This window comes from Petaurus breviceps, unplaced genomic scaffold, assembly GCF_028583685.1.
Source record: "Petaurus breviceps papuanus isolate PSGF00001 unplaced genomic scaffold, PetGlider_PUasm1.0 90865, whole genome shotgun sequence".
NCBI classification, from domain to species: domain Eukaryota; kingdom Metazoa; phylum Chordata; class Mammalia; order Diprotodontia; family Petauridae; genus Petaurus; species Petaurus breviceps.
In genome coordinates this window covers 5,175,057-5,188,721 of record NW_027187367.1, presented here as the reverse complement: position 1 = coordinate 5,188,721, position 13,665 = coordinate 5,175,057, and positions in this window count along the sequence as shown.

Genomic DNA, 13,665 nt, shown 5'->3' with positions numbered 1-13,665 from the left:
GGACCGTCTTCTCGAGCTGCTGCTTCCATTTCTAGGGGTGCTGGGGCTCATTTTTAACAGTCTCTTGTATCCCCATTACCCAGTATCCTAAACTACTATTGATTTGGAAGAATGTAGAAACCCACCAATTAACATAAAGAACAAAGAGTAGAGGGAAAGTCTCCCCACTGTGGTTTATAATGTCCTTTCATCAAGTGAAGAAGGATTTTCTAAATTGATGAAAAGATCTGAAGAAAGAAAATGAAAGAGGATTAGGAGGGAAACAAAGGCAGCACCGTTTAAGTTGGAATGAAACTTTATCAACCCATGAAGGTTTTTAGGACTATGCAATCAATAAAAAGAAAGATCCAATTCTTAGAAGTTTTGCACCCAGGGCAAAGACCACAAAGCAAACCTGAGACAAGGAAACACCAAAGAAAGGGAAGGTGCAATGAGGCATCACCTTTAGGGAACTGAAACCAAACCCCCAGGGCACAAGCTTGAAAACATTGCTGGGTTGTTGGCTCTCACCAAGATTGGGGAAGGACATTACTCCCAGCATGCCACCTGGTACCGGTAGTTTCTTAATTTAACTAATTATTCTTTCAAATGAGTTGCTAGAGCTCTGTTGTTTCTGTGTTACTGAAAGACTGCAAGTGATGCCATCAACACCATCCAAATGTGTTGCCCTAGAGAAAAATTCTAATTGTCCCAGCCTAGCTATGGCTCTGGAAAGAATAAACCAGGCCCTTTCCTGTATACATCTCAGATTGAGCAACAAGCTGAAGCCACCAACAGCACGGTACCTGGCACATAGTAGGTACTTAATAAATGTTGATTGATCCAATAACAGTGGATGGATCTATCCCACTCCATTATACTGAAGTTAACATGAAAGGATACCATCTGAGAGTTCCAGTATTGACATCCAAGAAAAAGTGTGTTCTCCTTACAGCATATCATCCTCACTGACTTCTGTTTGTGGTTCCCCTTTAGCTGGACCTAGGGGACCCATCAATAAGTTATTTGTTCTATGACTCTAATGCCTCAATCTCCTTCAGAATCTGAAGGGAGCGTTAACCTATACTAGCTGAAGGACTTTGACGCTCATAACTCCTTGGCCTCTCATGATTCCTCAACACCCAGAATCCCCCTAAATTAACCTACAACTCCCCTTACTTCGAGTCTCCTCCAATATCTGCAGGGAGTTGAGCCTTATACTGGCTCATATTCGAAGTTCATATTTCCTTGATCTCTCTTGCTTCTTCAATACCCAGAATCTTTCTAAAGTATTAAGAATTGAAGAAAGTGGGGGTGGCTAGGTGGTGCAGTGAATAGAGCACTGGCCCTGGAGTCAGGAAGACTTGAGTTCAAATCCGACCTCAGACACTCAACACAAAAAACTAGCCATGTGTCTTTGGGAAAGTCACTTAACCCCAATTGCCCTCCAAAAAAAAAAAAAATTGAAGAAAGTGAAAACCATGACACCATAGTAGAAGATAATGAATGATCTCAGTACACCAAAGCATACCCAACCCTGAATGTGGTGATCCTCAGGGAGACAATTTTCCTCAAGCCAGAAATTAACACCCTAACTTTTTGTTTTTCAGAGCTCTCTCAGAAGACACACAGATTCTCACGTAAGTTGCCTGTGTCTCAATTTGAGTATCACTTGTTCCCTTACAGTCCCAAAAATCCTCTTCTGACCCTTATATTTATCTCTTTCTATTTGTGCAATTGGTCTAAAATCCATGTGTCTCAGATTTGCCGGGGTAGGGGGGCCTGCAATTCTATTACCAACAACCCCCTAGGCTAGAGACCAGAAGGCAAGTTTTAAGGTAGCTACCCTTCCCTAACACATACCTATGTGACCTTGCTGTAAGGATCAAATGAGTCAACATATTAAGTGCTTTGCAAACCTTAAAGTGATATATAAATGATAGCTATTATATTATTATCCTTTGGAATGTTCTTGGATCATTATATTATCAGAGTAGCTAAGTCTTCCACAGTAATCATGACGACAATGTTGCTGTCACTGTGTACAATAATCTCCCAATTCTGTTCACTTCACCCATATCATGGTTTTTCTTAGGGATGAGAGTGGGGAAGAGAAAGGTCATGCTCCTGGGGGAGACAGTCAAGGAAAAGTGAACAACAGTTTGTGACCTTTCACCATAACTCCCTAGTTTATGCTTGGTGGTGATAACAAAGAGTTTTTTCTTCCAATAGTTCCATGGTTGAACTTCACCTGGTTTCGGGTTTTGGTTTGTTTTTTCAGTTGGTTGGGATTTGGGTTTGGGGAAGGGTGAGGGGAGGGGGAGTTGATCCTTAGTCAACTACTCTGTTATAAGATTCTACATTCTCTGGAAATAAAGAAAGAATCATCATTGTTTGTTGAATTATAAGTTCCAAGCAGTCAGGCAAATTTAGTGAAAAAAAATGGAATATAACAGCTACAAAATTCTCAGATTGGCTACAAATGTCTCTTAATAAAGAGTGATTCAAATTAAGTAATGCAAACCCAAGATATTTCTGGAGCGCAAACTACTTGTCTCACATCTATAAAAGCTATTTTTCCCTGAATTTCCAAGTCATAGTTTAAGGTTTCATTTGTACTTTTCTTTCTTGGAGGAAAACAAATAGTAATCATCCAATTTTTTTTAAACCAACTTCTTTTTATGGTTAGCCCCCCCACCCCCACCCCATCCAGCTTCTTATAGTCTTTATTCCAAAAGCTGCTATCGTTGTTGATGATGATGGAGGATGGAGGATGATGTGGATGTGGAAGAAGGGAGAAACTCTGAATACATTTACCTGTGGAAACAATACTTTAAATGGTGGGTTGGTTCCCAGTTTGCCAGCCAGCCTCTAAAAGTCATCTTAAACTTTGTCTATGAAATCAGAACATTACTTATCTGGCCTACCTCCACAGGACTGGTATGGATCACATAAAAGGATGTTTGTGAAACTGCTTTTCTACCTTCATTTCCAGGAAAATGTGGCCAAGTTCAAATACACTTTGCACTTCACTAAATAAGGATATAGGATGCTTTGTTAAGAAACTAAAGGGCTTCCCAGAATTGAAAGGGGGCAGGGAAAGAGGGAGGATGTAGAAAGGATCAGAGAACAAGGAGAAAGGAAGGAAGAATTGAGGAATAGAAAGAAAAAGGAAAAGGGAGAAGAAGAATGAGAAGGGTTAAGATGAGAGGAAGAGAAAAGGGAAAGACAAAGTAAAAAAGAGGAGGTAAGGAGGAAGAAAAGTTAGGAAGGAAGGAAAAGAGGGAAGGGAAAGATCTAGCGAGATGCTAATGACAAAGAAATTTTTTTAACGTAGAGAGTTAATAAGTAAGAAGTAGAGGGTAAAACTCATGGAAGGAAGAAAAAAATAGAAAAACAGAGGCATCAAAGTTTAAATTAAGAAACTAGATGTCCCAGTTTTAAGGACCTATAATGACACCTATAATTTTTAATGACTCCATCAGGTGGGCAGATGTCTGCTTTGGGGCCAAGGTAGCCTTTTATGCATCTGTAGACAACCTATGTCAGATGAAGACAAATTCCCAAAGAAATGTGCTTTTCTGAGGAGATAGTCTATAGCCTAGAGTCAGAATCAATGAACATTAAGAACCACGTGCCAGGGACTGTGCTATGTGCTGGAGATGCAAAGACAGGCATAAGACAGTCCCTGCTTTCAAGGAATTCACAATCTAATGGGGAGACAACACATAAAAAGAAGCTAAAAAGCTAGAGAAGGCTGAGGGAGGTTACCCAGACCTGAATGGAATCCTGTTACTTGGGTGGAACATGATCTATGGAAGTAAGAGTTCCAGAGGTGATTTCACCTTGTGGAATAAGTTTCTGGGGATCTTGACATCCAGGAAAGCTGCTGAATGAATGGGAAGCCATGAGGTGAATTCTCTGCATACCCTCCTTAAAGGATGGAGGATCTAGTAGGGGTGGGGAACCGTGGACCCAAGTGCGGCTCTTTGACTGAATCCCAACTTCCCAGAACAAAATCCCTTAATGAAAGGATTTGTTCTGTCAAACTTGGACTCAGTCAAAAGGCTGCATGAAAGGACCTAGAAGGCCACAGGTTCCCCACCTCCGATCTAGAAAAACCTCTCCAATAAGAAGAGTAGTTTAGTGGAGTAGTATTTTAGAGAACAGAAGCCCATGAACTCTGACCCCAGGGAAAGGAATTGCCCATTAAGGTTTGCAAGAATGTTAAAGATTCGGGCAGCTAGGTGGCGTTGTGAATAGAGCACCAGCCCTGGAGTCAGGAGTTTCTCAGTTCAAATCTGGCCTCAGACACTTAACACTAAACTAGCTGGATGACCTTGGGCAAGTCACCTAACCCCAATTGCCCTGCCTTCCCCCCTCTAAGAAAAAAACAAAAAGCAAGCAAAAAGAATGTTAAAGACCAAAAGGACCCCCTCAGTCAGGCAGTACCAATGTGTGACTCCCTTTCCCTGTCACCACAACCAAAAGGCTCAGTTCAGGTTGTAGAGAAAGATGGGGTGCAGACTCCTTCCTGAATTCATCAGAACTATTAGAGGAATAAACCCTGGGCTATGGCCACCAAAGGGCCGGTAGGTGGCTCAGTAGACAGAGTATTAGGCCTGGAGTCAGGAAGACCTGAGTCCAAATATGACATCAGACACTTGCTAGCTGTATGACTTTAGGCAAGTCACTTAAATCTATCTGCCTCAGTTTCTTCACCTGTAAAAATGAGCTGGAGAAAGACATGGCAAACCACTCCAGTATCTTTACTAAGAAAACCCAAAATGGTGTCACCACCAAGCATAAACTAGAGAGTCATTGATTTTCCTTGACTGTCTCCTTGGGATGATGACCTCTCTCTTCCTTAAGAAAAGTCATAATAATCAGAAGGATAATAATATGCTATTAGCTAGTATTTAAATACCACTTTAATGCTTGCAAAGTAACTCACTGGATCCTCACAACAACCCTGTGAAGTAGGTGCTCTTATTATCCCACCTTACAGGTGAGTAAACTGAGTCACAGAGAGGTAAAGTCATTTGCGCAGGGTCCCAAAACTAGTAAGTCTCCAAGGCAGATTTAAAACTAGTTTTCCTGACTCCAAGCCCTACTATCTATCTACTGAGCCAACTAACTTACCTTATAAGGATGGTCATTTAACCTGAGTATAGTCATAGCATTTTAAATTCAGAGATGAAAGAGATTTCAGAGTCCATCTAGTCTACCCCCTCCTTCTCCCTCCATTCACAGATAAGGAAACTGAGGCCTAGTGAAGGAGTTAAAGTAATATGCCCAAAGTCACTGGTAGTAGGTATCGAAGACAAGATTTGAACCAGCAGAAGGAAGAAGTGGGCTTTCTTCTAGGTGCCCTAACTGAGAGGTAAGGGGGAAAGGAGTTGCCCCCAACCTCAGGTTGCAATATTGCAGAAGATCTCCTAGATTTCCCTATTATAACTTTCACGAGTTAGATGTTCTTCACCAGAAAGAATATCAGTGGGGAATGTGTTCTCAAGTCAGACAACTGAACCAACCTATCTGGGCTTCTTTTCAGTGCGCCTATCTATCATTTTCATTATTACTGTTATAATATATGATCTCCTTGGGTCACCTTCCTAGAACTTCAGAGATGAAAGGGTCCTTAGAGATCATGTAATCCAATCCCTTAGTTTTATAGATGAAGAAACTGAGGTCTGGACAGGTTAAATGATTTGTCCAAGGGCACACAGAAAGGACGTTGAAAAGGTAAGACTAGAACCCAAGCCTTCTGGGGTCTCTTGGGCTCACCAGAGCTTTCTCCACTATACTAAGTTAGTTCTTCTGCTATGATGCCACATCACTCCAGACCTCCATCATAAATTTCTCATTCATAATGTGTTGTGATTTTCTTATTCCCACCATTTACCTCTTCATTGTCCTATGTGTGATACTCATGATTTTGAATTCATTAGAGATTCTGGTGTTCTATGACTTGCAGTCATATAACCATGGGTAAAATACTAGTATTATAAAGGGAGACCTTCATATCAGGGAAAAGATGGAGTGGAGTATAATTAAAATAATTTTACCATATCACAAAGGTTATCTCTTTGTTCTCTTCCTCATTTTCAATTCTGGGATCGATATGCTGTCTAAGATAAATACACTGGGGCACCATCATCCAATGTCATCCAGCAAATTGTATGTCATAGTCATAGTTGATTAACCCAACAAGCATTTATTGCCAGCTAAACACAGTGTTAAGCATGGGGATACAAAAGCAAAAATGAAACTGTCCTTGCCCTCAAAGAGAGGAAAAACATGTACATAAATAAGTATATACAAAGTAAAGGGAGCAGGGGAAGTAGGTGAGAGGAACAGGAATCCTTTATATAGAAGGTTTCACTTGAGCAGTTTTGAAAGAAACAAGGGAGTCTAAGAGGCAGAGGTGAGGGGAGACGTACATTCCAGAGATAGGGGACAGCTAGTGCAAAGGCATAGAAGCAGCTTGGAGTAAGGAAGACCTGAGTTCAAATCCTGTCACAGACACTTAGTTGCTTGTGTTCCTGGGCAGGTCACTTAACCTCTTTTGGCTTCAGTTTCCTCATCTGTAAAGCAGAGATACATACCTTACAGGGTTGTTATGAGCATTAAGTGAGATAATATTTATAAAGTGCCTTGCAAACCTTCAAGAGTCATATAAAGGCTTGATAATGACGATTACAAGTCTTACAATGTCTTAAAAATGTCTTGTTAATAGCAAGAAAGTTAGTGGTCTGAAAAATAGGCATTCTTTATCCTCTTGTGGATGTTGGGGAGTTTTTCCTCATTATTTACAGGCCAAAGTACTTTGAGTGGCTATGGCTCTCATCCAGGAAACTGCAATGTTCTAGGACGTGAGAAAATCAACACAATGTCCAGAAAGATCTGGAGCATCTCATCGTGTGTAGGCAATATCTCTGTGACATGGACTTCATGCTGTATTTCCTCCACAACAGTGGCAAACACCTTAGGAAGCTTACATCTCATGGTTTTAAACCTCCTCTGATATTATTATATGATCACAGGGTCATCAAACAAGGTCATCCTTATAATTTCTTTCAAGAATTCTTGAATAATTTTGATAGATGCATGGGACTATCTTGTTGGATGAAGGCATTTAAAGTGGCCAGTCAAATAAATGCTTTTGTATAGCAAATAAACAAGCATAGTGAGATCTTGAATTCTCTACATCCTTCAGTTAATGCTATGATTACTAATATGTTTGACTTTGAAACTTCACTTTTGAAATTGTATCAGTTCTCTTCTAACTTAGCAAGGATGCTCTTAAGGTTCCTTAATACGTGGATAGAGTGTTCTCATAAAAATTTTATATGGAGGGAAAAAAGTCATATGTCAGTAGTTGATGTTCTCAGGCACCTTTTGGGGGATAAATCTGAGATTTTATTTTAATGCTTTTGGCAACTTCTTCAGATGCCATGAGACTCAGTACTGCCCTCACATTTGTACAATCTCCAACCCAAGCCTCTTCTAAGTAAACAGAATCTAGTCCATCTATTTTTCCCACATTTGTTCTCTTCAGGATTATCTCTACCTCCTCTGGGATGGTGATACCCGAATCCAAGTATGAAGGCTTCACTATAGTGGATGGTGAAAAAAAGTTTGCTATAAATATCTTTGTACATTTTTTCCGTCTTTTATCTTTTTCCCCTTCTAGTTTCATCATTAAATGCCTTTGCGAAATTGAATACCTTTTCCCTATCTTACCCGCTTCTTTCTCTAGGTGATATGGGGACTTGAGGTTCAGTCACTGCCTTAGTGTAACCCAAGTTCCAAAGCCCATTGTTATGGGATTTGGTCCTCATTAGTGGAGATTAATGGCCCACACCTGTGTGAGGGGTGCAACAGAGTTGCAAGAACGAGAGAAAAGTGAGGCTTTTCGGGTCCTTCAGCTTTGCACACTGTAGTCACTAGACATGTCCCACACCTGTGTGAGCAGTGAGGCCGAGCTGGTGAAAGCATGCAGAAGGAGAGCAGCAGCTTTTCAAATCTCTTCAGTTTCTTTGGATTCTTTGGGCTTCAGGCTCCAAAGCTTCGGGTGGTTCTGTCTTCCAGCTTTAAGAGAAAAAGAAAAATGTAAGCACTTCAGGTTGGTGAAGGAAAACACTCTGGGAAGCAGCCAACATTAAAGGAGGCGGCAGTCTCCATCATATCCCTCCACATAATTGTTACAACAGAAACCTCAAGAAAGTCCTGTTTCAGGTGATAACTACAACTCTCTTGGTTGAGCAGAGTTTTCTTGCTCCCAGTGGAGGAGATCCTTCACTTTCTGTTGTCTGGTATATATTCTCTGATATATACTTTCTCTGGTTCCTGTTTTCTTATTCACTTGGATAAATGGGTTTCTTTGCTACTTCCTATGTGTGTTCATTATGGAATTGGTATTTGGCAGGAAGGGAGTCAGGCCTTAGAAATAAAGTTGAGTCTCTCTTTCCCCATTAAGAAATAATCAGAGGTTTAACTTGTACCTGAAAACCACATCCCCTAAATCAGGGGTGGGGAACCTTCAGCCTTGAGGCCTGCAAACTATTAATATTTAAGGAAGCAAATTCCAACCCAGAGGAAAGCAGCTCCAATTTCAATCTGGCCCCAATATCCTGCTTTCTCTCCTGGCAGGAAATAAACTCTCCCTTGGAGAAAAGTGGGGGGAAAAGAGGCTAATGATGTCTCCTCTACCTCCCTTCAAGACACACAACAACATTCCTACACTACATGGGGAATATGCTGCACCAACATTGACCCAAATCATTGCTGAGTCTGCAGAGAATGGAAACTGCACTGATTAACACAAAGAATTTTTTCTTTGGAAAATCCCTCTGTCAATGATTATGATGGCTTGTCAACAACTAACAAGGACAGTAGGGAGGGTGAGGGACAAGAGTGAGTAAAAGCAAATGGGATGAGAGAAACAGAGACAGAAAGGAGATTTAGTTAAATATAAGATCTCAAAATTGCCTTCAGGAATTTCATTCCTTTTTAAGATATTGTAGAAGGGGAAGAAAGGACCTAGAAGCTTCTGACCTGGGCTAAACCTACCTTTTCCTGGTTCCCTGGTCTGAAAAGACCATGAAACAATATTATGTGTGACCCAGAGCTGCAGCGTTATTGCAAAGGATGCTTCCTCCCCCACAACCTAACACTGAGGGCTCAGTGTTACTGAAGGTTTTATTTTTTATTTTCTTTAATAAACAACACATAGTGGAAACTGTATTCTCTTTGTGCCCAACAATCCCTCACTAGTTTCTCTGTCATTTTGTTTTTAGCTACTTCTCGAGGAAGCATGAGTTAGTTATTTCCTTTTCTTTCATTATTATAATAATCCTTAGTGTCAATAGAACCTTTTCATATCTTGTCAGTATCAATAGGCTCAGTTACTGAGGGTTCTATTACCAATGTTGTTGTATGAAAAGCATATTCGTGGGGACTATCTTCAGGCAAAAAGGATTTATTTCTCTATTTTGTTGTTTGTTTGTTTTTTAGCTCTCCCTCAAGGAGCCATTGGTAAGTTATTTCATTGTCTTTCTCTACTCAGGTATTTTTACAGTATAAGGAGGATCTTTCTCTGCCATTCTTTTCCTGTTTCTAGGCAGTGTGGGGGCTTCAGGCTCAATTTCTGTTGCCTTCCCCATGACAAAGACTTTGCCTAATTATTAGAGTCTGTAGAAAATGAAAACCCTTTCTGATTAACATAAAGAAGAAAGGCCATTGGAATATCCCTGTGGCAGTGGTAATGATGATTTATCAATAACCAACAAAGATGTTCTGAAATAATAGAAGAAGGGGAAATGCAGAACAAAACTTGGGCAAATTTCTTAAACCTCCCTGGTCCTCAGTTTCCCCCTCTATAATATGAAGGGGTTGTACTATGCTCTGAGGTCCCTTCCAGCTCTTGAGCTATTAACCTGATGAGTAAAAATGAAAGAAATGAAGACAGTTTACCTGAGGAGAGAGATTAAAGCTGTCCTCAAGAACATCAGTCTTTTTTCATAAATAAGAGGGAGAATCAAATGACGGCGACCATAAGTTTTACCCAACGAATTTCAGTTTCACTAGTCTGAAAGAAATTTTAAAACAACCTCTCTGCCCAGTGCTGAATCATCCCCACCCACTCTGCTCTGTAGCTAACACAAAGAGTTTGGCATTACTAGGAATTCCATTTCTGATGTTCTTTTATGGAAAGCGTACCAAGAGAAACTGTGATCTCCTGCCAGACAATCTCTCATAAATTCACTTATTTAGTTCTACTTAAGGGAAGATATTCCTTTTCTTTAGTTTTTTCAACATCCTGACAATGTAATACCCTGTCTGTTTCTAATTTTAGGGGATGTGGGGGTGTGAGGCTCAGTTTCTCTAACTTTGTCCCTTACACAGCCTTGCCCTAACTTAATGTTAAGTTTTTGAAAAATGGAAAATCTGCTAATAGACAAAAGAGGAAAAACCAATAAATATCCACACTATTAATGATTGGGTTGGCTTGTCAACAACCAACAAAAATATCCTGAAATAACAGAGAAGAAAAGAAGGACTAAGAGGGCATGTAGGAGAGAAATGGAAGAAGAAATGAAATGTTTTAGGGGCGGCCAGGTAGCACAGTGAGTAAGAGCACCAGCTCCAGTGTTGGGATGACCTGGAGATCAAATCCCGGGCTCAGACACTTAGCACCCACCCAGAAACACCTGGCATCGTAACCTTGAGCAAGTTACTTAACCCCAATTGCTTAGGGGCGGTCAGGTGCCTCATCAAGTAAGAGCACAGGCTCCAGTGTCAGGATGACCTGGATCAAATCCGGGCTCAGATACTCAGCACCACACCCAGAAATAACTGGCCGTGTAACCTTGAGCAAGTTACTTAACCCTGATTGCTTTAAAAAAAAAAATGAAATGAAATGTTTTCAGGAGTAAGATCTCAACAATGCCCTCAAGAGAGTTCATCTTTCTCAGTGATTAGAGGAAAGGGAACAGAGGGGATAGAAGCTTCTAGCCTTGGCTGTAACCTGTCCTTTTCAGATTCACTAAACTAGGAGGGCTCTATAATAACCCTGCTACCTAGAGCTACATCTTCTTAATCCACCACCACCATGAACTGCAGCTTATACAGAGGGCTTGGAAGTTATGTTATTTCAAATATTCTCTATCCTCTTGACAAATGATCTCTCACAAATTTTTTGTTGTGTTGTTGTTTTGTTTTTTAGCTCTACCTCCAGGAATTATTAGTAAGTTATTTCCTTGTCTTTCTTTACTCTGGCGTTTTTACAGGAGCAGGGGACTTTTCTCTGCCCTGACTATTCCTGTTTCCACATGATACAGAGTTCCTATGGAAAATGAAAATCCTAATAATTAATATAAAAAATGAAACCACCAGGTGGCACCATTGAGCAAGGCAAACGTGCTAGGAAGGAATTTGCACAGCTCTTCAGGGAGGCATAGCTTTCTGTAGCAACTCATTCTCCTTTGGTGAGAGTGTAATTTTTGTAGTGGTTTACTCCACCACCACCACCCCCTAGATTTCAAGCCTATCACACCTTTCTCCCCAGAACTATATCATCATTATCGTCATCATCACCACCACCACTATCATCATTATCACCATGGATGGTTAACCCCCCACCCACCCTGCACTACAGCTAATACAAAGGGGTTGGCATTAGAGGGAGTTCCATTTCTAAAGGAAAACACATCTTCCCTTGCTCTGGATCAGTCTTTTTGTGAGAATCAAAGTGAGAGTTGCCAAAAAAGGGTGGGGAGGAGTAATTTCCTCCTGGAAATTATGATGGATTACCAAAAATCAAGATACTCTAAAATAACAGAGAAAGGGAAAAGGAGACTAAATCAGGAAGAATGAAAGAAATAGAGGCAAGAATGTGGTTTAGCCATACTAAGGTCTTGATAGGTCCCTCAAGAATTTCAATCCATTTTATCAAATAGAGGAAAGTAAAGAATGATACCAGATGCCCATACCCTGTACTAGACTAAGAAGAATCTGAAACAGCCAGGGCTGCATTAATGGCAGGGGATGCTTAAGCCCCAGCTCCCCACATTGTAGCTGATACAGAGGTCTTGGAGTTAATGGAGGTTTCTGATGTTCTTCATTTAAAAACATTTTAGATGTGTTTTTTTTTTCTTTCTGCTAGACATTCCCTCATTGATTTCTAAGGATTTTTATTTTGTTTCCATTTTTTAGCTATTCCTCACGGAGCCATTGGTAAGTGATTTCTTTCTCTTTTCTACTCTGGTGTCTTTTTTTCTACAGCATCAAGGACCTTTCCCCATAATGCCTGTTCCTGTTTCCAAGTGATAAATTACATAAATTAGGCTCAGTTTTTCTTTCTTCCCTATTGCCCCATCGTGTCCAAAAATATTGCTGAGTCTATAAAAAAGTGAAAAGCCTTCTTATTAATATAAAGAAGAAATATCAGTGGGAGATTTCCTGGTAGTGATTAAGATGGCTTGTCAACTGCCAATAAGGGTGTTCTGAAGGCATGAGTAAGACTTTAAAATAAGAATAAGCTCTTATTACTGCCCCCAAGAGTTTTCCTCTTTCAATGGACTGGAGTTGGGGCAGAGGGGAAGAGGGAAGAGAAAGCAAGGAACCAGAGACCTCTAGCCCAGGCTGGGTCTTTCCCTTTTTAGTTTCTCTAGACTCAGAGACCTCTGAAGCAACAGTACTGCCCAGAGCTGCATCTTTACAGCAGGGGATATTTTAACCTCCCACCCCCCCTGCACTGCAACTAGTTCAGAGGGCTTAGTGTGACTGGAGGGGTACAATTTCTTAGTCTTCAATAGAAAGCTTATCAATGGGGTCTGTGTTCTCTTTCCACCAGGGAAAGGGAAGGGAATACATATTTATATAGTGCTTACTAAGTGTCAGACACTGTGCTAAGTGTTTATCTCATTTGATCCTCACAACAACCCTGGGAGGTAAGTGCTCTTATGATCCCCATTTTATAGTTGACAAAATTGTGGCAGACATAGGTTAAATGACTTATGCAGGGTCACACAGCCAGTAAGTGCCTAAGGTCAAATTTGAACTCAGGTCTATCTGACTCAATGCCCAATGTTCTGTACACTATAATACCAACCAATCAACCAACCAATAAATATTTCTTAAGGTCCTACTTTGTTCCAGGCCCTAAGGTCAAATTTGAACTCAGGTCTACCTGATTCAATGCCCAATGTTCTATCCACTGTACTACCAACCAATCAACCAATCAGCCAACCAATAAATATTTCTTAAGGTCCTACTTTATTCCAGGCTCTATGCTGAGCACTGGGGATACAAAAAGGCAAAAAACAGTCCCTGTCCTCAGGCAATTCCTCACTGATTTTTCTGTTTTGTTTTTTAGCTATTCCTCAGGAAGTCTTGGGTAAGTTATTTGTCTGCCTTTACTCTGTCATACTTACGTCATCTGCCATATCTCTTTCTTATTACCAGGCAATATAAGAACTCAAGGTTCAGTTTATCTTGTTTTCCATCACCCAGCATTACATAGTTACTGCAAATTCTGTGGGAAAAGTGGAAAATCCACTGATTAATACCAAGAGGAAAGAACTAGTAAAATATGTGTATGTCTACATAATGTTCCTGGTGTATATATACATGTACATGTATATATGTATATGTGTAAATATATATCTATAGAAATAGATA